Source organism: Phocoena sinus, chromosome 8 (genome assembly GCF_008692025.1).
Source record: "Phocoena sinus isolate mPhoSin1 chromosome 8, mPhoSin1.pri, whole genome shotgun sequence".
Classification (NCBI taxonomy): Eukaryota; Metazoa; Chordata; class Mammalia; order Artiodactyla; family Phocoenidae; genus Phocoena; species Phocoena sinus.
Genome location: NC_045770.1, coordinates 39,599,148 through 39,620,066, shown reverse-complemented (window position 1 = coordinate 39,620,066; position 20,919 = coordinate 39,599,148). Strand labels below are relative to the sequence as shown.

General features: G+C 39.4%; 1 non-coding gene across 1 annotated transcript; it reads left to right on the top strand.

Annotated features, from left to right (window-relative positions):
* The first annotated feature begins 20,524 nt into the window (after positions 1 to 20,524).
* On the top strand, positions 20,525 to 20,631 carry LOC116758912. The gene has a single exon (XR_004351295.1). It is a non-coding gene; the product is annotated as a U6 spliceosomal RNA (small nuclear RNA).
* The last annotated feature ends 288 nt before the right edge of the window (positions 20,632 to 20,919 follow it).

The window sequence follows — 20,919 nt, the reverse complement described above, 5'->3', positions numbered from 1 at the left end:
GACCCAATGCAGCCAAACATAAATAAATACATTTTTAAAAAGAAAAGGAAAAGGTCTGGGGTGGAGTCCAAGAATTTGCATTTCTACCAGGTTCCCGGGTGATGTTGAAGATGCTGGTCCAGGGACCCCACTTTGCAAATCACTGACCCAGAAGAATCTAAGTCATTTAAATGGGTCAAAGCAGCCACGGATTTTATCCCACATACACATGGTATATGAGTTACATGGCCTGGGCATTGATAGCTTGCACTGATGGTTCATTTGAAAAAAGATGTGCTCTCAAGAATCCCTCATAGATGTTATTTTGAAACTGCTGGAGCCCCTCATTTTCATAGTTCCTTCTCTGATTGCTAGGTGCATTATTTCATGCTTTTCAAACCATCAGGTTTTTACTGCAACCCTCTTGGGTACCAGCAGTTGCTTGAAGATATAAAAGAACTGTAAGGCACAACTCCTATACTCAGAGAAGTTGACATTTTCTGAGGAGGACTGTTGAACAACAGTCTGGTGGGACCCCAATTCACTAAGGATTCCTAAGAGAAGATGCTGCAGGCCCAGAGGTACATCTTTTCAGACTCCATGGTGTATTTTCCCACTTTTTTTTTTTTTTTTTCGTATTTCTTCACTCTTCATTTGGTCCTCTTGATCTATTTACTGATCTCAATACCGGTGCCACATTGTCTTTGTTACTATAGCTTTATAATAAGTCTTTTTTTTTCTTTTTTAAAAAATGTTTTCCCACTTTATGTTTTAAAACCAGCATAGAAACACCTTTTAGGGCTTCGTGTGTCACCCATTCTCACGGAAAGAGAGACCAACAAAACGGCTCATTCTGTTCATGTAGTGCCTTTATTTTTTACATATTTATTAGAGTATAATTGCTTTACAATGGCATGTTAGTTTCTGCTTTATAACAAAGTGAATCAGTTATACATATACATATGATCATATAGTGTCTTGAAGGAAAGTTTAAAGTCTTAGAGCTTGAACTTTATGGACGGATGCAAAATGACCTACTAAATTACTTCTCTGAACCACAATCTACATATACTACTTCCCTGGTGATTAAAAAAAATATTTAAGTTAATACTATTATATTTTGGGCCACCTTCATTGTTTTCAGAGATTACATAAAAGCTGATTTATACACTAGTTGGATGTTGTATTATTCTTAATGGATATAAAAATTCATTTTTCTAAGCAGTGTTTTCAAATATTCTTCATATAAAATGGAGAATGCTTGGGGGGCATGGGGGGCTGCATTTTTAATAACATCCACCAGAGGTCGCACGGAGGTGCTATTTTAGCCTAGAAAAATCTTTCAAAGCTGAGGATTGATTCTGTAAGGTTAAGTCTTAAAGGGCTCTATTGATGAAAAACAAAAACTTACTATATTTTTTCTTTTCATTTTCTTCTTCTCCTTCTTTTAATGGCTGGAATCCCCACGTCCTTGGCCAAAATAGGAAACTAGCACCCAAGGAGGGTGCCGCATTCTTCCAGCCTAGCCCAGAGGGCTGGCAGCTCGGGTCAGCCACTGGACCTTCTAGAAGGAGGTTTTCAGTGACACACTCTTTTAAATATCAGAAGAAAGCTATGGCCTCTCTTGCTGGAAAACACACCTTGTCACATACACCCATAATTCTGCATAAAACTCTGAGGGGCTTGTATGACTTATATAGTAGCTATTCCCAGATGTTAGGAGGAAGTATGCTTGACCCATTCATTGTCTTCACTTCTTTACTTATCGTTTGCTCCTTCACCCATCCCAAATAGGCTTTTGCTTCCATGCGTGCAGGGAAATTGTTCTTCTCCGGATTGCAAATGACCTTTTTCTTGAAGGTCAAATGCAGTGATCTTGAAGGTCAAATTCAATCTCCTGGTTTCAGTCGTACCGTCTATTGAGGGGCATTTGTTCTGAAGTTAAGTAACTTAAAAGATAGCATGTTTTACTTCCGATGGAGCTAATGATGACAATAATGGAAGTACCCCAGAGCAGTGGTCTTATTTCCGTCCTCTTTCTTCTCCTTTGGTTGAATGAAATTGGTAAAAGGTCAAAAGTTTCTTCGGTTTGGGTTGAACAATATCAACCAAATGTCAAAAGATCCAGAAGTTAGGTTTTAAGGATGTTTAACAGTGAACATTACATTTATTTTAGACTATTGTTATTTGGGTAGCAAGAAGGGACTCAGGAGAAAGCCGTTCAGTGAGGGACCCTCAGGTGATTGAGCTATCCCACCTGTTCTTGTATGACAACAGTTAATAAGAGCTGTGAGGACCTTGCAATGGCCAACATGTCCCAGCTGACTGTTACTGTGCACCCCATACTTGGGTCTGGGGAATGGCATCAGTGACAACAAGGAAAATGGGCTGCCAGGCCTCTAAGGCTTCCCTCCTCTGGGTTTTTGAGTCCTTCCAGGCTCCTGACGTAGAGCTATATGGGTTCAGTGAGAAGGGGAGGGGTAGGTGGGTGAAGGGAGTCTCTCTAATGATGACGATGATGATGATGATGGAGGAAATCATTAATAATTTTATTTATTTATTTATTATATTGGCCATCACTCACAGCGTGTCTCCTGGACATGAAAGTTTTTACAAATTACCTCTTTCAATCTTTGCAACAGCCCCGTGCTCTTACTGAAGCTGCAGAATGCGTTTTGGGACTTAGTAGAGCATAGAGCTTGGTAGAGCTTCTGTCTCCGTGCAGAAAGAATTCAGTGAGAGACAGAGTGACAGGTAAGGAAAGCGTTTATTAGTATAGGACACTTGTGAGATTTACAAGTGGGTGGGCAAGAGGGGTGGCATGCCAAGAACTTAGTGGGCTGCAGTTTTATAATCAAAGGAACAGTGGGGAGGGTAGACATCAAGCTTCCATCGTCAGTTCCTCCTCCACACTGGGCAGGAGTTTCCTTGTCCCCAAGTGGTCAAACAGGGAAATAAGCGAAAAGGCAGTTACATAGACTAAAATATGGCAAATCATCTCAGGTTTCAGTTTAATGTCACCTTTTCCTTGTATTTTTGTCTTTAGCGTGCACAGAGAAGCATGTCCTAGGAATCATTAACTTACTGACCTCACTGGACAGGATGTGGGTCTCATTCCACCACTGTTTTATTGTTTTGGGACCCGTCTAATGCTTCTGTTGCATGGTTTTGGTGCTAAGCAAGCCCACTTGGTTTTGTTGTTAAGCAAGCCTGCTTTCTTGCGTGATCATTTAACTTAGAGGGGTCTCCCGTACATTTTTTTTTTACTTATGATCCCTTCGTGGGATTAACTATTTAATCACCTACTCTGTCCCTGTCATTATTATTCCCATTTTGCAGCTCTGGAAGCTGAGGCTTGGGGGAGGTCACCCAGTGGAATAACTGATACTTGAACGTAGGCTCATCAGAAGCTGATGTCTTTGCTCTTAGCCATTGGGATATACTTTAAAATATAAGATTATGTTTTCTTAGAGGAAAAAAGATTTGAAACTGTACTGGTAGCAAATAGTATTCTCTTCAGTGACAACAAAGTTGTCACGATCTTCTCCAGGTTTAAGTTCAAACTTGAGGTAGAAGAGGTTTCAGAGGCTTTACACATTCCTGCCCCAAGCACAGGGGCCTGGATCTACAGGGTCTCATCATCCTGAAATGATGAAAGGAAAAAATGCAATTTTCTGATCAGATCTGCTGCCAGGTGTAAATGGAATTGGGGCCACCTATGGAGCCTTCTGGATAAGTAAGAATTTAGCTAACATCACAATTCATATATTCTTAGTGGTTCCCTGAAGATTTCCCCCTCCTTACAACTTTTTTAAAAAGAAGAGGTAGGTTTATGAGACATGCATTATGGGACTATTGCATTCATTTTGCCATTTAGTTTAAGGCTATTTCTACATTTTGAAAATTTTCTAGAGAGGACCATGTGGAAATACATTAATGTACTACTTTAATGTTTTCGAATTGCAAAGGCTTTTGTATTTTTCAGGCTAAAACCTGCAGAGTTTATAGTAGTCATGAAAAATTTGATTAATGAAGCTCACTAGTGTTCTCTTATACATTTCCTTTCCCAGTGAATTTCAAGGGTGTACTCTCAGATGCATTCATTTGTGTCTATATGTGCCTGAACACATGCACACTTAACATTGAGTCTGGTTTGTTTATTATGTTTAGTACAAATTTAAGAAATGTGAAATATTTCCCAGCAAGTGTCGATATTTTTGCTATTCATTAATTCATTCAACGAAAATGTTTTTGTACCTACAATATACAAGGAACTTACTAGACACCAAAGACATGTCAAGATAATTCCCCCAAAAAAGATAATTACTGAGCTTAGAAGTCACCAAACATAAATTTTAATTACTTAAAATTTTCTTCCTGACCATGTTTATACAAAGGAAGCATAGACAATATGTTTCTAAACTGGCTTTTCAAGCTCCCATGTTCCTTATTCACAGTCCTGAGACAGCTGGGGAAACAAAAATATTTTCAAAGGGCGACCTTCTGATAGACCAGGTCAGATCCCATTGGCTAAAATTTTCAGCGTAAAGACTTGGTTTTGTAACTTTCAAATTCAGGATAAAGACACACCTAAAAAGGTGTTTGAGTAGGAGAGGTTTGGGGGCATGAGAAGTGGAGAGAGAAGAAGAATCTCTAAGATTCCGAGCTTCAAGAAAGGATTTGATTCCTTTCTCTTAGCGTCTCTCTTATGCCTGCTGCCCTTTTCCTTTTCAGGTTAAGCTGCCAACATTGAGGTCTCTCTGGCCCCATTCTGCACACCCTTCCTCCTTTGTCTTCTTTTCCTCCTGGAAAGCGTTGGCCCAGAGCTGAGAGAGTTGAATTTCCCTTTAAAGAAGCCTCTGCTTCAAAGGATATTCACGCTTCTTTTTGGTCCTCTTTTCCTCCAGTTGAATATATCACTTTCCGTAATGTCTTCATCCAAATATCCTGTCAAATCAAAGTCATGCTACTTTTCCCAGCACCCTCTATCCCCAAGTACAGTAAACACTTATGTATAACAACATTTTGCTTTGAGGGTTTTTTTTCCATGCATTTCTAGGCATATGCATTTACATTTCAGGTATTTTCTCTATTAAGCCATAAATGTGATTGCATCTGAAAGAGCCAAATGGATTAGACTAGTACAATTCTTCTATTTAATTTGATGTGGGTTTTCTACCTCTGGATTTTTAACCATTTTCCATTTACCAGACCTTCCCACAATGCGGAACAAAGCTAAATCTATTTACTTGGTTTCTCACAGGGTGACACGGGGGGTATTGAATAAGTGTTCGTGGACTCCTACATCTGAGAGTTTGTTACCCTTTTCTATCTCTAGACGGGGCAGGAAAGGAAACTGGCTTGATCAGTAAGGGAAGATTTGGGTTAGATATAAGGAAAAGCTTGAACTTTCTAAGGTCTTGGCAGAAGGAGTCTTGGAGTCTTCCTTGAAGGTCTTTGAAGAAGAGAGAGGAAACAAATCTTATTTTTTTTTAATTTTTTTATTTTTTAAACATCTTTATTGGGGTATAATTGCTTTACAATGGTGTGTTAGTTTCTGCTTTATAACAAAGTGAATCAGTTATATATATACATATGTTCCCATACGTCTTCCCTCTTGCATCTCCCTCCCTCCCACTCTCCCCATCCCACCCCTCCAGACTGTCACAAAGCACTGAGCTAATATCCTGTGCCTTGCGGCTGCTTCCCCCCAGCTATCTACCTTACTACGTTTGTTAGTGTGTACATGTCCATGACTCTCTCTCGCCCTGTCACAGCTCACCCTTCCCCCTCCCCATATCCTCAAGTCCGTTCTCCAGTAGGTCTGCGTCTTTATTCCTGTCTTACCCCTAGGTTCTTCATGACATTTTTTTTTCCCTTAAATTCCATATATATGTGTTAGCATACGGTATTTGTCTTTTTCTTTCTGACTTACTTCACTCTGAATGACAGACTGTAGGTCTATCCATCTCATTACAAATAGCTCAATTTCATTTCTTTTTAAGGCTGAGTAATATTCCATTGTATATACGTGCCACATCTTCTTTATCCATTCATCCGATGATGGGCGCTTAGGTTGTTTCCATCTCCGGGCTGTTGTAAATAGAGCTGCAATGAACATTTTGGTACATGACTCTTTTTGAATTTTGGTTTTCTCAGGGTATATGCCCAGTAGTGGGATTGCTGGGTCATATGGTAATTCTATTTGTAGTTTTTTAAGGAACCTCCATACTGTTCTCCATAGTGGCTGAACCAATTCACATTCCCACCAGCAGTGCAAGAGTGTTCCCTTTTCTCCACACCCTCTCCAGCATTTATTGTTTCTAGATTTTTTGATGATGGCCATTCTGACTGGTGTGAGATGATATCTCATTGTAGTTTTGATTTGCATTTCTCTAATGATTAATGATGTTGAGCATTCTTTCATGTGTTTGTTGGCATTCTGTGTATCTTCTTTGGAGAAATGTCTATTTAGGTCTTCTGCCCATTTTTGGATTGGGTTGTTTGTTTTTTTGTTATTGAGCTGCATGAGCTGCTTGTAAATTTTGGAGATTAATCCTTTGTCAGTTGCTTCATCTGCAAATATTTTCTCCCATTCTGAGGGTTGTCTTTTGGTCTTGATTATGGTTTCCTTTGCTGTGCAAAAGCTTTGAAGTTTCATTAGGTCCCATTTGTTTATTTTTGTTTTTATTTCCATTACTCTAGGAGGTGGGTCAGAAAGGATCTTGCTGTGATTTATGTCATAGAGTGTTCTGCCTATGTTTTCCTCTAAGAGTTTAATAGTTTCTGGCCTTACATTTAGGTCTTTAATCCATTTTGAGCTTATTTTTGTGTATGGTGTTAGGGAGTGATCTAATCTCATACTTTTACATGTACCTGTCCAGTTTTCCCAGCACCATTTATTGAAGAGGCTGTCCTTTCTCCACTGTACATTCCTGCCACCTTTATTAAAGATAAGGTGTCCATATGTGCATGGGTTTATCTCTGGGCTTTCTATCCTGTTCCATTGATCTATCTTTCTGTTTTTGTGCCAGTACCATACTGTCTTGATTACTGTAGCTTTGTAGTATAGTCTGAAGTCAGGGAGCCTGATTCCTCCAGCTCCTTTTTTCGTTCTCAAGATTGCTTTGGCTATTCGGGGTCTTTTGTGTTTCCATACAAATTGCGAAATTTTTTGTTCTAGTTCTGTGAAAAATGCCAGTGGTAGTTTGATAGGGATTGCATTGAATCTGTAGATTGCTTTGGGTAGTAGAGTCATTTTCACAATGTTGATTCTTCCCATCCAAGAACATGGTATATCTCTCCATCTATTTGTATCAAATCTTGACAGATAGCTCCAGCCACTCCGTTCAGGAGCCGGGAAGGAGGGGGAAGGACTGACATTCAGCCGGGTGAGTCAGCTCAGTGACTGTGCCTCTGGAAATAGAATCTGAGTCCATGCTCGTACAGGAAAATCATCGTCCCTGTAAAAAAAAAAAAGCTACTATTTATTGAGTACAAAGCATTTCATTTCATCCAAATCCTATAATAATCCTTCAAGGTAGATATTATTGTCATCCCCATGAGGGAACTGAGACATCGTGGATTAAATAACTTGCCCAAAGTCATAGAATTGGTAGGTGGTAGAGCAGAGACTGAAACCCAGATCTCCTCTGAACTCAAAGACTGTGCCCCCACCCATTGCATGGTACAGACTCCTTTAGGGAGGGATCATGTCAGTGTGTATGCCAGTGGGCCGACTTGGATCTGTGGAGAATATTGGGCATTGACATTTGCAGCTTCAGAAATGGGAAAAACAACTTATGGCATTTACCTGAATTCACTTCTTTGTTTGACTTGGGTCACAGTTTTCTACATAGTAGATTTTCACTAAATGCTTGTTAACTGATTCGCAGAATCTAAACATGTGATTTTAGGATATGGAGAAAAGCCCAGTGCAAATCATTACTAAACCAATACTTATTGATGGTATCAGGACTTAGGACTATAATTTGCCTCGCACAGTGCATAGACATCACGTTACAAATATTTTGTTATGCTGTTTTCCAGTGAGTTTACTGTTTCTTTCAAGGGGGAGATTAAACAACATCTAGTTTAGAAGATTGTTGGATCTATTGGATGAATTACTCTGGTAACTTTGGGTTATGTTATCTTTGGAAATATTTGTGCTTCTAGGAGTTAAAGCAGAATCAGATAAGGTTGCCTGATGAAGTCCATATATTAATGATTATTTATTCCTGATTTCTCTGCATCTTGCTATTTGTATTTCTTAATTGACTTTTCATCTATTTCTTTAAGGGCAGGTTAAATTAATAACACTGTAGAGGTTAAATTGCATAGGGAATAATTCAATGAATGAGCTAGAATTACAGATTAAACAAAGGCTAAAGACCTTGGGTGGTTTAATCAATCAAACCAAATAAACCTCCACCCAAATGGCTAAAGAAAATAGTCACCAAGTAAATACTTTACGAACATTTTGTGCTGAGAAGAGAAGAAGCTAATAATCATTATCTTGCTTTTGAAAATATTGGCAGTGGCCCTGGAAGGGATTTGGAGCATTAAAAGGAATCTCCCTGTGTGAGGCTTGAAGCCAGGATTGCCGAGCAGAAACAGTTTACTGCCACAAGCCAAGTACTATTCGAGGCACGGAGGGCTACGAAGTAAGACCTGGATACCCTTGACTTCCACCCCAAGCATGGAGGATACTGAGTGGTTTATAAACCAGTGGTATATGCTTTATTTACAGCTCTCAGTCAAAAGCCAATCTTCTTTTGACTTGCTTCTCTCAGGTTACTTGTAGTTTAGCTACATTGCCTCATTGTATTACTATTAAATAGTAATAGTTTAAGTAACCAATTTACCCCACAGATACAATAGAAGTTCACAGTCTTGAGTTATACTCCTGACTCTTTCCTTTCCTTTTTATCCACAGAAGACCTTCCAGCACACAGGCTCAGTGGGGAGGAATCTTGCACTGTCCTTTCTTCTAGACAGATGATCTGCATTTACTAGTGGAAATGAGGAAAGGGAGACGAGGGAATTCAGGAAGAATAAGGCAACTACTTTGCTAGGTTCCATTAGTTTTACCCTATTTTAGGTAGGAGGCCACCAGGCTGGCCCCAGTAGACTGTTCCTCACAGACATTATGTTTGGGGAAAAGCTATTACTCATTCCTCGCTGTCCCAGCCGATGTCTGCCAGCAATATTTGTGGTAGGATGTGGAGAAGGCAGGGGTTCTGACATGGAAGCACAAGCAGTGTCCAGATAGTGTACGGACATACAACTGGGTCTATAAGTCCTGAAAACAGCTCTACAATTGGGAGGGAACCCTGGGCTGAGAGGAAAGAAGTGGGTAGGTGCCAAGCTTGGGTCCTCTTAACCAAGATATTAGTCATACTGGCAAATGCTATATAGCACTTCATATTCTAGATTCTTCATATATATTTATATATTAAACCTTTACAACAATCACATGAAACAAGTACAGTTCATTTCACAGATGAGGGAACTGAGGCACAGAAAGGTTTGAATAATTTACCCAAGTCACTCAGCTAGTGAGTAGAAGTCACGAGGCACCACCAACTCTGTGAGCCAACGGTACACAGGAACTGGGCTGTCTGGTGAATCTGGAATGGCGTGAGGGCTCAGCCCAAGTGCCTCAAAAGAGGGGGGTCCCCAGGGAGGAAGCCTCCAGAATATGGATTCAGTAGGAGGAAAATACAGCCACTAAAGACTGGGACACAAGGTGAAAAAATAAACAAACAAAAAACTTGTTACTTAAGGGGATTCGTGTAGCAAAAAGGAACCAGTAATAGAGACCTGGGTTTAATAATAATAAAGTAGTAGCCACCATTTATCATGTGCCAGGCATGGCAGTCTTTTGTAGTTATGTAATCCACAGGGTCATATAAGATGAGAGTTTCAATCTTCATTTTTCACGTGAGAAAACTGAGGCTTGGAGACATTACATTACACAAGATACCATGTCTAGGGGGTAGTGAGGCCAGAACTACAGACCTGTTTCCATCTGACTCCAAGACTATGCTTCAACCTTTGGGCCATCATGGCAGAGAATTCGCTCATCAGAAAACAAGGGTGGAATAGTAGTGGTTAAACAGGCACAAATGCCAGGGCCATGGGAATTCAGGGTTAGGAACCTGGGAGTCAACTACATGCAAAATCCACAGAGATGTGACCTGAAGTAATGGTTGTTCCACCCAAGTCTGGGACACTTGCCCAGTGGGGGCTGTTTATTTCAGCTTTCCACCCAATTTGTCAGGTCCCAACTCTAGTGGGCAAATCCATCATTCCAAGAAAACTCACAAAGCAATTTATTTTAGAGATGATTTTCTAAATGCCGTAATATAAGACTGGTTTGAAGAACAAATTACCTTCATTTGAAGACACAGAAGTGCAACAGATTACCCGATTTATCAATTGGGGGCATATAATAAAAAATACATGTTTGATTTTGAGCATAATTACATTACTTTCACCCATACGGTTTAGGAGAAACTTATTCACAGCTCCCACTCATTGATACTCATCCACACTACCTTCCTAGCGGCCCTCAGCCCTCTATCTCCAGCCTGCATCAAGCCCTTACAGTGGTCATGTTATAGTATGTAACTGACGTTGTATGTTTTAGCTTCATCTCTGTAAGTTACCAGCTGCATTTTGCCATATAAACTGCTACTATCTGCTATACAAATCGCGACTGATGAATCCATAAGAATTAGCTGATAACTGAGAATTAGATATTTCTCATTATCAATTAGGAAAGTTAGATGCAAGACAGCAATATCACAGATGAACAAAACCCACAGATAACTCTCAAAAGTTGGTCAGTATTAATTCAAACACTGTCAGAAACCCAATGAAGGCAGGACCCATGTCTCTTTTACTCACCACTGTTTGTCTGGCACTTAGCACAGTACCTGGCACGGTAGGTGCTCAATCGCTATCAGTCACAAGATGATCATCTAATTGTAGTTCTAAATTCTAAAACAGTTTTTGGTTAGAGACCATGAGGCATCTCCTGCTTTCATTATGCTAACAAGATTGAGTCATTTACTTTGATCATTTTCTTCTTATTCTGTGGCGTGTAACAACAACAAAATAATAATAATAAAGCTGTCCAGCCCAGCCCTTCTCAGGCTTTAATGTGACTACAAATCACATAGGTATCTTATCAAAAAGCAGTTTCTGATACCGTCGATCTGGGCTGGGATTTGAGATTTTGCATTTCTAACCAGCTCCCTGGTGATGCTGACGCTGCACGTTCAGACACTATACTCTGAGTAATGAGGGTCTAGAAGACCGAGGTTTCTCCAGTTACTTGAATCACATGGGTATGGCTTTTATATTCTGCTCTACGAAATGAAGCACTGTTAAGAAAATTAAATCAATTTTAGATGAAAACGGGGTTGGAATTAAAGAGCATTTCCCCGAAGTAAAAACTTACTTGTTTGTTCACTTATTTCTTTACTCTAGGATAAGATGAACAATTTTTCCATTGAGAAGAAACCACTTTCTCCTGAGGTCTGAAAAAACAGAAGAAACCCATGCTTGTTTCACGGTTTAGATGTGTTTAAAAATACTTATATTAGCCTGTAATTCCTATTATTGGTATTAGTTCCTATCTATAAATTAATCTAAAGCGATGAAAGACTATTGGTAAAGTTTGCTAAGCACCTGAAAACAATGGAGGAAAATATACTTATTTTTAGTTGTCACAGGTAGGGTACACTGGGCTTCTATTTCAGCTTATTTTATTAAGTATGTCAAATATGATAAAACAAAGGCATGTTTATTGAGTCTACTTCAAGGAAAACATTAGAGATGTTAACCTTTCACTGTAATATAATTCTGGTCATCCATTTAAAAAAATTACAGGTATAGTAAAGGTTAGTAAATGAATGGCAGAGGTGAAAAGTCTCTGACTCAGAGGCAACCATTTTAACGCTAGCCTTGGTAGAGCTCATCCTTTCTCTAGAATTTGTCCACTAAATAGTAAGGAGCCAGGAAATTTATGAAGAGATTTTAAAGGGAGGGGGCCATTTTACAAGTACTATAATACTACTGGGGTAAAAAGAGGTTAAAAAGGAGAAAAAACCCCTAACCTTCCTTTCCCCCCCATTGTCAAAAGTAACATATGTACTGTATAGAAAAATTGGAAAATAAAGGAAAAAACCCATCTGTAATTCAATTCCTAGAAATAACCACTGATAACATGCTGATATATTTTTATTCTTTTTTCCTATGCATGTTTTACTTTACATACATAGGAAATATTTGAATCACGTTGTATGATATATATAACACAACATATAATTTCCCACTCATTAAAATATAACTGAATAATTATATTAAAAATCTTTATATGTTTGTACTATTTTTTTTTGCATTTATTACTCTATGTTTTGGACCTTTGGATTTTTCAAATTTTTCATTTTATACATAACTGTTGTGATTTACTTACACCCCCTCACCCACTTATAAAGTTCTTTTTCCTAGTATTCTGGTTATACACGTTTCATTCTCCTTCCTCTCTTAAGCTCATCTGAAAACTTCCTCCAGTTCGTGGTTCTCAAGTTTATTTCTCAGATTTAATGAAATAAATCAAGTCAGCTCAACAAAGATTTGTTGACTGGGTATGTCTCTTCCCTACTTAAAAATATTTACACTGTGAAACAGTCAATAATCTCTTGAGTCAAAACCCAAACTTTTCCAGATTTAATACAAAAACTTCCATTTAGTTAATACACATTAAGAGATCCTACATGTAAGCCAGTTCCAGCCATCACCATGTTAATGGAACTCTCTCATCATTGGCTACTTAAAAAACAGTGTTGTGAGCCAGTGGCTAAAATTGGAGAGATTACATCTTCAATTAGTCAAGAAATATAACACCCCAAACTACCTGAAAATGGGGTAAAACACTTACAATGCTTACGAATCTAAACGCTTAACCTCCCCCAGATTCTTACCATCAACCTTTCTGCATGTATACTAGGATGCCACACAAAAGGAGCAGTGGCTGGGGTATGGCTGAGAATTCACCCGTTAGAAACGATGCCCTGTTTGCACTTGGGCTTTCAGGGTTACTTTACAAACACGTGCTCAAGGATTTCCTTCCTCATTTCTACTCTACTTCTGCCCAATACACAATATATATAAACTATATATATATAAACTATATTATACTGTATATTTGTTAAATACCCAAATACAAACAGTGGTTATCTGGGGATGGAGTTGGGGGAGGAGCAATATTTTCTTTATCTTCATTTTTATATTTTCTATATTAAATTTTTTTAATATAGTAAATATGTGCTGTATATATGAGACAAACACAATAAATGCTATGAAATAATCTTCCCTGACTGCACCAAGGTAATTTTATATATTTTATTTCTTGCCATGTCTCAGTTACTTTTAGCTTTGTTTTCTTACTCTTTAGATACCCTGTTGATGGTAAATGGTAATGATATCTCTTAAATACAAACCCATATTTTTTTATGGTGCCTGTACAATAGATGATGCCACTTAAAAGGACAGTAAAAAAATGTTTATGACGGCTTTATTCAAAATAGCCTAAAAATGGAAACAACCCAAATGTCTATCAACAGGAGACTAGATAAATTGTAATATATTTATACAGTGGAAAGATACAAGAAAACAAAAAAGAATAAACCATATGAGACCAATGACTCTCACAGTCATTACGATGACAAAAAGAAGCCAGGCACAAAAGAGAACATACTGGAGGAATCCATGTACAGATTTTGAAAAACAGGTAAAACTAACCTAGAGAGACAGAAGTCAAAATAGTAGCTTCCGAAGAACCTGAAAAAAAATACATATATGTGTATATATATATATATACATATATATACACATATCTTTATAACTGAATCACTTTGCTGTACAACTGAAACATTGTAAATCAACTATACTTCAATTTAAAAATAAATAAAATAAAACAATAAAAGTAACAGAAGACAATATGGGCAGATTTTAAAGAAAATATTGGGGTGGAGAAGTATGATTTTCTAAGTATGATATGAAAGTCAGAAACAATAGAAATGATAAATTTAACTATGAAAAATAGTGGTTTCCTTTGGGAACTATTGACTAGAAACAAGCATGAAGGATCCTGTTGTGTTTTATATCTTTATCTGGGTAGTTGTTACACAAGTAAGAGTATGTGTGTGTTGCATGTAAAAAGCACTGAGCTGTGTGCTTAAGTTTTGTGTTCTTTTTTCTTTCTTTTTTTTTTTTTTTTTGCGGTACGCGGGCCTCTCACTGTTGTGGCCTCTCCCGTTGCGGAGCACAGGCTCCGTCTGCGCAGGCTGAGTGGCCATGACTCACGCGCCCAGCCGCTCCGCGGCATGTGGGATCTTCCCAGACCGGGACACGAACCCGTGTCTCCTGAATCAGCAGGCGGACTCTCAACCACTGCGCCACCAGGGAAGCCCCCAAGTTTTGTGTTCTTTATGTATATCTTCAAAACAAAACAGAACATAGGAAAATTATCTCGGGAAAGAAAGGACTGCTTCTCGGAATGCTAAAAGGCAAAGAGATTAGGATTTCCCCTGCAGCTGGGATTGTGTTGAAACTCTAACTGGGCTTTCTATATTCTTATTTAATAGTATTATCTATTTCCTAAGAAATAATATTACAATATGTAAAGAGAAAATGAAAAAGAAAAATATACCCCAACTAATTATCCAGGGACATGGGGGTAGGGTGCAGCGTCATTGGGCCTAAGATTTAGTTGTGTCCCAACAATGTAGATTTGGATTAGCTCCTAATCTCTCTCTTTCTCTCTCTCTGTCTCTGTTTCTCTCTCTCTTCTCCACCCCTCTCTTACTCCCTCTCATTTTCCTCTCTTCCTTCTCATCTTTCCTTCCTTCCTTCGTTCTTTTCTTTCTGACTGCCTGTCTGCCTTACTTTCTTCCTTCCCCAGCAACCCTTTATTTCTTTATACTCTGGGGAGTTTCAAAAAAGATTTACGGGGCTTCCGTGGTGGCACAGTGGTTGAGAGTCCACCTGCCGATGCAGGGGACACGGGTTCGTGCCCCGGTCCGGGAAGATCCCACATGCCGCGGAGTGGCTGGGCCCGTGAGCCATGGCCGCTGAGCCATGGCCGCTGAGCCTGCGCGTAAAAAGATTTACGGCTTCAGATTCTTTAACAGTGAGATTTGTGGTCCTTCTATTGTAAGTGTGCCTAGATCATTAAGCTGTCTCTTTTTCCCCTGATCCTGATCTTTATTTCACTATGTTCTTTCATTTAAATTCTAATTTAAAGTTTATCAAGTTTGATTCTGGTAGCCAATACTGAAAGGAAAACCTGGTAAGTTAAACAATTCATATTGTTCATAACATTTAAAAAAATTCCCCATGTTGAATATAGGTTGAATTATGTCTCCCCAAAATTCTTATATGGAAATACTAACCCCTAGTACCTCAATAAAGTTGATTTTTAAGAACACTTAGACTGGGCTTCCCTGGTGGCGCAGTGGTTGAGAGTCTGCTTGGCGTTGCAGGTGACACGGGTTCGTGCCCTGGTCCGGGAGGATCCCACATGCCGCGGAGTGGCTGGGCCCGTGAGCCATGGCTGCTGAGCCTGCACGTCCGGAGCCTGTGCTCCGCAAGGGGAGAGGATGCAACGGTGAGAGGCCCACGTACCCAAAAAAAAAAAAAAAAAAGAACACTTAGATTAAAAAAGAAGTCATGGCTCCTTGGAGGAATGTCTGATTCCAGATCTGAGGCAGGAAATCTCCAGGATGAATTTGGAACATCTTGTACAGAAAACAGGGAAGTTTCCACAATTAATAGGTCATATCCAAAGGACTTAGGAGCCACCATGAAGTAATCCTCTGGCCAAAGATGGAGAAATTTTAGCATTAAAAAATTGCCACTCACTGAATATATAAAAAGCCATGAGTTCATAAGGATATTTTTTAAATGAGAGAGAATAAGGTAAACAGCAACAACAAAAACAAACCCAGCTTCACTAAACACCAATCGAGATTGCAAAGGCATTAATTCTTACTTACAAAGGCAGCAACTGAAAAGGAAGAATTATCTATTATCTTACCTTTTCTGAACAATTTGGTAATTTAGGTACCAAATAGCCCTAGGAGATTAAGGGGAGTCCTCTTTACAGAATTTCAGTTAATAAATGTGGAAAGAATGATAGATTAGTGAAGCTACCATTTTATAATCCCCAAAACATTAACTGACTCTGCTCATCAATGGGTGAAACCATTGGACGAATGTGGTTTTTTCATCTTTTTTAATTTATTTGTTTTTATTTTTGGCTGTGCTGGGTCTTTGTTGCTACGCGCGAGCTTTTCTGTAGTTGCGGCGTGCTGGCTTCTCATTGAGTTGGCTCGCAGAGCTCTAGAGCACAGGCTCAGTAGTTGTGGCACACGGGCTCAGTAGTTGTGGCTCACGGGTTCTAGAGTGCAGGCTCAATAGTTGTGGCACACAGGCTTAGTTGCTCCACGGCATGTGGGATCTTCCCGGACCAGGGCTTGAACCCGTGTCCCCTTCATTGACAGGTGGATTCTTAACCACTGCGCCACCAGGGAAGCCCTAGACAAATGTTGATGGGAGATTCCTCATTGGGAGAGAAGGCTGGGCACCACAAGAACCTGTGATTAATCTTAACATCACACAAGTGCAACAATTGGACACCGAGTGCCGCCTGGTGTGAAGTTACCTGTGGCTTGATTGGATTCAGGTTCAGCTCTTTTGGTACGTAGACTTTGCAGGTGACATACTTAATCATGAAGGAATGAAAGATGATATATGGGATTTACTTGAAAACATAGAAATAAAAGAAAAATGGTTAGGTGGCACATAATTGGGCAATCTTAATCGCTGAATCTTGATGAAGGGAATTGGGGGTTCATCACCCTTTTCTTTCTACTTTTGTGTTTATAGTTTTTTATAATAAGTTGTTTGCAGGTATTTATTTTAGACATCAGGGAGCATTTGTTTATGGAAATAATAGAAAGACTGAGAAAGTTCCTTCCTTGGTCATCTGTTCAAAATCAGAACAAACCCAAGAGGCAGACACCTCTCCAGAACTGTTCAGCTCACAAAGGTGTTCATTTCTCTGAGAACTAGTACGTCCACTCCCTGCCCCAAACCACCTACTGACCACCACTGCCCTGGACCCAGTGCCAGACCATAGCTAATTTCACTAGAGGGACACCAGGCCCAAGGTAGTCCAGTCAGATTTTTGCTGCCAAAGACTTAAAACTGAGATTCAAAATCTGCTTGTCATACTCTGCTGTTGGAGAACTATGGAGTTAGGGAGAACTATATTCTGCCCAGTGAACTGGAGAAACACAGAAAGCTGATAGGGGTGGCGGGGTGGAGGGAAAGAAGCAGATGTAGCATTCTGCCAGCATTCTCTGCCCTGTAGTCCTCCTCTTGGGCTTTGTAAGAACCCCTTCTCACAAGATAGTAAATTTTGTTCAAGGGAGCTCTCTGTCACAGACTAGCCTTGGGTGCAGGACATCAAGGCCTTACCCACCAGTGAGTTGGTCAGATGAGAGCCTGGGAACCAGTGGACATGTAGGACATCACTGGAGACTGTCCCTCGGTGGAGGGGCCTTTGGACTCATGGAAGGGTTAAGTCTCTCATCATTTAAGGAAATTTCTGCCTAATGACTCTTTAACTTAATTACATTAGCTTTTTTTTCTTACTATTTTTAATAAAACTCTTCAACTATTAAAAAAAAAAAAAGGTGGCTCTCTATGAGACCCACTTCTTACATGACAGTAAATTTTGTCCCCTGCCCTGCCCTTTTTTTTTTTTGGTCTAAAGCTGGGACTTCCCTGGCAGTCCAGTGGTTAAGACTCTGGACTTCCACTGCAGGGGGCACGGGTTTGATCCCTGGTCAGGGAACTAAGATGCTGCACGCCGCACGGTGTGGCCAAAAAAAAAGAAACAGTCATCATAAAGCTGTCTCTAGTAAGTCACTGTAATGGAAACGAAAAGAATCCTTAGTAGTACAACTGCCTTTAGTTTTATCTGGCTTAATTACAATACCTGCTTGGAGCATGTGTGTGGGCTAAATCGCTTCCTTCCGGTTCATAATTCCAGGTCTCTATAACTAAAGGGGTTAGAGTGGAAACTTTTGGGTGGAGAGACCCAGGTGTACACCCCACCCCTCAAAAAACATTGCTTCGCTTTAACTTGAAAAACGTCTTTGATAATATGAACAAACCTTGCTTAACTATTTATAAATGGATATGAGAAAGTTGCAAAGATAGGTGTCTGAAAGAACTTTCCCCTCTGATAATGACACTTGATCAGTTCAGAAGTGACAAATGACAAAGTGACAAGGCAATCAAGGAAATGTTGCCTCAAGAAGCAAATAGGCAGGGTTACTAAAGGCCTAACACATCATAGCTTCTGAAGTCTACCTTTGGATTCTTCAGATCTGGAATTTCTCTAAAGCTATAATTTACGTGGGTGGGTTGAGTGTGATAGCTACATGTCCCACAAGGGAAGAAATTTTTGTCTGTTTGTTCAAATATACCTCATGTGTCTGGCACATAATTGACATCCAATAAGTGTTACTACATGAAGTTATAGCCTTTGCAAGTTTTTAAGCCCAAACAAGGTCTGACCCCAATGGAGCCCTCCAAACGTCAATATAGAACAATTCTCAGTCCTGTATTTCCTGGAACACACTTGAGAAATAGCTCTGCAAGCTGTTAATGGCAAAGGAGTCATCATAATAAATCCAAATAAAGAAAAACTGCAGTATTTTATCTTTTAAAGGAAAACAGCCAATCCTGGGGTCATCATATCAAAATCTTCTAACAACAATCCCCAAAGTTCTTTCTCAAACTGTGGACAGGGAAATGGGCCCTTGAGAGTTTCAAGGGAACAAAAGAGGCACAGCAGGTTTCCAGTGACGAACGGTGAGAATGTGTGAATGGTGGTCAGGCAGCATCTACGGCTTTTATTCACATCTAATTTCTCTTCTCTGACCTCAAGAGGGGCTATTATTCCCCTCCTGTCTTAGATGATCCTGGAAATTAAGTCTTTGAACAGTGAGCTCACTCAAAGAAGTTCCCTTTTTTTGCAAAAAAAAAGTCCAGTGGTGCTTCCAGGATAGAAGTAGTTCCTGCAGTGCCGTCCTGAGACTGTACAGAATTTGAGCTAACTCATTTGACTGAGGACCCAAGTAGACTTCAGGTGAGGTACAGAGATAATGCTGGTGAACCTGAAGAGGATTTGGGGAGGCCAGTATGATACTTACCATTTTCACCCTACATTTGTGCTATATTATTTATCTTAGTCACTACTTTTTAGTCCAAAGTCTTTTGCATACTCTCCATGAACGAAGAAAGTGAACTGTTTCATAAGTGCCTCATGAAAAGTAAAATTAACAGTGGTGTTCATTGATTCACTCATCTATTCATTTATTTAACAAACATTTATTAAACACCTCGTATGTGCCAGGCATTGCACTGTGTGATATTAACATGTTTATTGCAATGTCAAAATAATTTCCTTTTGTGTAAGTCTTGTATTCCGTAACGTCTACATGTGACTGCAAATAAACTCTATTTTAGGAAAGAGTAGTTTAACAAGAAGAATGCAGAAGTAAGCCCTATAAATATTTTAAATATGGTGCGAATATTTCTGACTTTAACCAGAATTTCACAATGTACCTTTTTCTGAACATCCAAAACTCTTGCACTACCTGTTCAGTCAAGTAAGAATACAGGAAGAACTTGAGTGCATACGAGTAAAACCCTAAAATAAATTCTCATATTGACTATTCATAACAATATCTTCTAGGGGCAGTAAATTTTTGCACTTAGATAAAAAGAAATGACCTTAAAAGTTGGTGTTAGTTTTCTTTTTCTATCAAGGAATTAATAGGGCAATGACCAATAACTTGTGGATTGTTGGGGAATTTATACAATTCCTAATACTTTTAAACTAACAATCATTCCATAATCATCTGCCCAGTTATACACAGTTAAAAACTTGTATCTGACAAAAGAAATAAGCTCCATCTTTTTTTGCATACGGGTTAGCTTTTCCAGCTGCACCTGCTCACTGGCTGCTCCCCATTTCCCGGTAAGTACGTAATACTGGGAGCAACTTTGCCCTTCTATCTCTTCAAGAAAAAAATTTGAAGTATACTTGGCAGGTCAATGTTCAGCCACAGAAATCTCAGCGGAAAATCAGCCACCCATTTGAGGGTAGCCTGTTTCTCACGCACCTGCAGCCGACCGAGCTTGGTGCTCGCGGGCAGACTCAAGGCGGTCAGAACATGTTCTGAGGCATCCCTGGAAAACAGCAACTGTCTCTGGCGAGGAGCAGTAGGACAGGCTTAAAATGAATTCTTTGCCTGGGGAAGAACAAAGCACGAGTTAGATTTTGAGGAACCACAGTTGGCCTGGTTCTTGCCCCCAGAGAATTTGGAACTGAATAGGCCATTCTTGGCCCCATTGTGCATGGAGCCCTCATCTATCTTGATTAAATGAGCCTTGAATGCTCGCTTTGGCAGCACATATACTAAAACTGGAACGATACAGAGAAGATTAGCATGGTCCCTGAACAAGGAAGACATGCAAATTCATGAAGTGTTCCGTATTTTTTAAAAAAAGAAAAAAAAATGAGCCTTGAATTTTGGAGCTCCCCTCTACACATCTTTAGCAAATTCAGGGGCCAAAAGCCCTTCTTGATACCTGACTTTGTCATCATGCTTGCGACTGAAATCCAGTTTTTCCTGTGTAATATTTTGTGGAAACTGGGAGGCCTTTAAATACACAAAAGAAACATTTGTTTATTATTACCAAATTAAAAAGAATCATAGAATGTTTAAAGTTCTAAATTGATTTAGAATTCATTTAGAATAATAATAATTCCTTGCACAAGGCTGGTAG